Source organism: Vipera ursinii (genome assembly GCF_947247035.1).
Source record: "Vipera ursinii genome assembly, chromosome: 2".
NCBI classification, from domain to species: domain Eukaryota; kingdom Metazoa; phylum Chordata; class Lepidosauria; order Squamata; family Viperidae; genus Vipera; species Vipera ursinii.
In genome coordinates, this window is record NC_139513.1 from 9,131,923 (window position 1) to 9,136,245 (window position 4,323).

Below are 4,323 nucleotides of genomic sequence, written 5' to 3' on the forward strand. Positions count from 1 at the left end.
TGGCTTGTAATAATTCTGTGGGTCCACCTCTCCCTGTTCCAAAGTCAGGAGGCATTTGGCTTTGTGCATCCCCCAAGCACCCCTTGGCCACAGAAGCAGTGCAAATAATAGCAGCAGCAACATGACTCGTGTTCCTGACTGAGACTTCTCTATTGCACTTACTTTTTTAACAGAAAAGGATGAGAAGAAGAGTTGGAAGAAACCAAAACCTCTTCCAAGACAGAATCTTTAGATCCAGACTGTGACTAGCCAAGGGAAATACACATAGCCTCAGATTCTCTCTGTGTCCAGAGCCACTGATGTACTCAACATATGTGACATAGACTCCACTCAACATTGCTTCTGAGTCCGAGACCATCACCAAAACATTTTCTGACATGTTTGTGCTAAACTTTCTGAAGATTTGCAGAAAGGTCTCCGAGGACCTAACATAAAGACAAGAAATAAATCACTGTGATTTTAATAATTGCAAGGCAGAGAAGCATCACCTCTCTGAACATTGAACATGTCAGTAGGGAGGTGCTCAAAGGGAGAATTCACAGATGTGGCTTCAAACTTTGAAGACGAGCCAGTGACTGCAGGATTTTGCCCCAAATCTTTCCAGTAATACACTTTCAGAGAAAGTGGCTTTTTCCTAGAAAAATTTACTTATAGGGCTTTAGTTAGCCACGAATCCCATTTAGAGGTGAGCAATTACATCCTGTCTGGAGATAATGAAATGTGGAGAACAGAAAAAATATTTCCTATTAATCTTACTAGCCTTCATTATGATTCCCACCAAATCCAGCAAAATCCTGAGAAGGAGACCTTTTGCTCAGTATGAGCTGCATCAGTACTTTGGCTTCAGATTCTGCAAATCTAATTCAACTCTTTTCCTGCTTTTCTTTTCTTATAAAGCTAAACTAAAGGTAAAGGTAAAGGTTCCCCCGCACATGCGTGCTAGTCGTTTCCGACTCTAGGGGCCAGTGCTCATCTCCGTTTCAAAGCCGAAGAGCCCGCGCTTGTCCGAGGACCTCTCTGTGGTCATGTGGCCGGCATGACTAGACGCCAAAGGCGCACGGAACGCTGTTACCTTCCCACCGTAGTGGTCCCTATTTTTCTACTTGCATTTTTACCTGCTTTCGAACTGCTAGGTTGGCAGAAGCTGGGACGAGTATATATTTGTATTAATTTTGGAAATACGGCATTTTTATCCAAACGTTATGTCTCAACTTGGAAACCCCTGACACAATGGTTTAAGATTCAGAGTCATTGAAAAATACACCCAGACTCACATAAAGAATCTTATTTGTATATTCAAGAACAAATGATAGTGAAAGAACAAAGATTTGGTGCTTTTTTCTTAGTTTTTTGTTTAAAAAAAAACCAATAGTGAAGTATTAAATTCTGTTTTCTGGAACAGTAACTGATGTTTTAAGAAACTGTATACCCAAAATCCACTTAACATATTATTTTATTTATTTTTATGAGCTTATAATATGCTTATAATTGCTTATAATATCGCACCATTGCACTCATTTCTCATGCTAGTAAAGTTATGCTTAAAATCCTACAAGCTAGACTCCAGCAGTATGTGAATCGAGAACTACCAGAAGTACAGGCAGGATTTCGAAGAGGCAGAGGAACTAGAGATCAAATTGCCAACATACGCTGGATCATGGAGAAAGCTAGGGAGTTCTAGAAAAACATCTACCTCTGCTTCATTGACTATGCTAGAGCATTTGATTGTGTGGATCACAACAAATTGTGGCAAGTTCTTAAAGAGATGGGCATACCAGACCATCTTATTTGTCTCTTTTTTTTATTGAAAAGTTTTATCATACATTTTATTTTTAACAATCCCCCCTACCCCTCCCCTATCCCTCCCTCCTTTCCCCTCCCCCCCTCCCCCCCGACTTCCCAGAGCTAAGTACAAGGTATAAAAAACAAAAAAAAGAATCATAAACAACCATATGCTAACAACCGTAAATTCTAAAATCTATCACTCTCTAGCTCATATAGGATAACTACAAACACTATTAATATAAAATATATAAAATAAGAAAAAAGAAAAAGAGAAAAGAAGGGAAGACTTATTCAAATACTACATAAAACTTTTTAGTCCCATATTTGTTCTGGATATACTCAATCCATTTGTCCCATATTTATTCTGGATATACTCAAACCATTCCTCTTAACAGTTTAATAGCCTCCTTAAACTTCATATCCTCTGGATTCAAAATCAAAGCCTTTTCTTTTTCCTTTATTTCATTCTCCAATTCTTTCCTCCTAGCTTCCACAGCACATCTAAATTTATTATTCATATATATCAACACCCCTCTCATATAGGCCTTGCTAGCATCCCAAACCATGTCCATAGAGGTGCCCTTATTCATAATAATTTCAAAAAAAAAACCCTTTAACCGCTGTTTACATTCATCCTTAAAAAAAAGTCATTAGTCAACAAAATAAAATCGATCCTGAAAAAAAAAATTGATATCTGTCAGAAAAAAGAAAGTATAATCCTTTTCTTGCAAATGTCTTTCACGCCAAATATCTCACAGTTCCAAGTCATCCTTCATTTCAAAAAAGGATTTAGGCAGTCTAACATGACTTGGGACACGCTTAAAAGCTCCAGCCTTGTCCATCTGTACATCCAAAACACCATTCCAATCCCTCATAAAAATAAAAAATTTTATAATCCAACTGGGCAAACTTAGTAAACTAAAAAAGTCAGCTTGTTATTGATCATTAATATTGAAAAACTTTCTTCCTCTTCTGTGATGAATTTAGTCCATTAACGTTCCAAGTTAAAAATTTAATTGCCATGCATATCATCCCAAAGCTCTTGGAGCACTGCTTAAATAGGACTATCTTTTTTAAGCCGTACTCCTCCCAGTGCTTGGCTGTAAGTACATTTTTCTTTTATTTTTCTTTGATCGTTTTAAAGCAGCACGCGTCTCCCCTCTGCTCTCCAGAATCATCCAAAGAGGTTATAGCTTGATCTCCTCCAGCACCATTCTCCTCTGTCTGTCCATCTTCAGCCTCTTGGTGTTCTCCTTCTCCAGATCCCTTTGCAGCTTCCAGAAGTGATAGAGGGGTTGCTTTTAAAACATTATTGTAAAAATCACGTGCCTGCATCACAGTGGCCAAACGGTGCCTTTTACCTTCATACATCACCATCAACCCAAGTGGAATCTCCCATCTGAACCTTATATCTCGTTGCTTGAGCTCTTGCACTAAAAATGTAAAATCCTTCCTTCTCCTTAAAATCTTTGGAGGAATTTCTTTTAGAACCAAAACTTCTTGATCAGCAATCACAACTTTAGTACCATAGGCAGCTTGAATAACTTCATCTCTAATTTCCCTCTTTACAAAATAAACCACCACATCTCTAGGTAACTTTCTCTGTCTAGCAATCCATGAATTCACACGAAACACTTTATCCATGCCTCCCTTTATTTCAGATGCTGGCTGATTCAATACTACTTCCAGAGCCTCAGAAATCAACTGCTTTAGGTCTTGCTTAATATTCTCTTTTAAACCTCTGATTCTAACAGCATATTGCATCTGGAAATATTGAGCAAGACTCAGTTCTGTGTCCATTTTTTCTCTTAAATCTTCATTCTCCAGTACTTTTGCTTCTAATATGGCATTCTTTTGAGTCAAATCTTCCACTTTTTCCTCCAAATCTTCCACACATTCAGCCACTCTATACACTGAAGACAAAATGTCTACCTTCATCACTCTGAACTTCTCTTCCATCCTCTCTTCTATTCTCTCCTCCAATTTCTCCAATTTCTCCTCCATCTTTGCAAATTTATCACCCATTGTTTCCAGAATTACCTGGGCATATTTTTCAAGAGCATCTTGTAGATCCTTCGGTGTCAATACATCAGGAAGAAGCAACGCTTGTAATGATGACTGTTGCATTGGAGAAGTTCCAGCACTCCTGAGAGCTTTTGGGGAAGATTTAGCCGCCATCTTTACTTTCACTTACTACGCACTTTCACTTTTAAATTTATAAAATCCATTAAGCTAGAAAGCAGCCATAAAGGTCCTCTTCACCTTTTCCTCCTGTACCGCTCTGCCTGCTCCTTTTATTCCATGGTCTTTCCTTCTGGCAGGGGTGGTCGCAAACGCCTTGCTCCGCTCCAGAAATCACAGAGCAGAGACGCTGACCAGCTGGGAGCAACCCAGGCTATGGGGGAGTTCAATCCTTCAGCCGCCCTAGCTTTAAGCTCAGGCGGCCCCGGAGAACTCAACCCCTACCTGGGGGCTCACCCGAGGAGGGGGCTTCAAATCCACCCGAACAGCTGATCGGCGCTGTTTCGGGTGGAAATA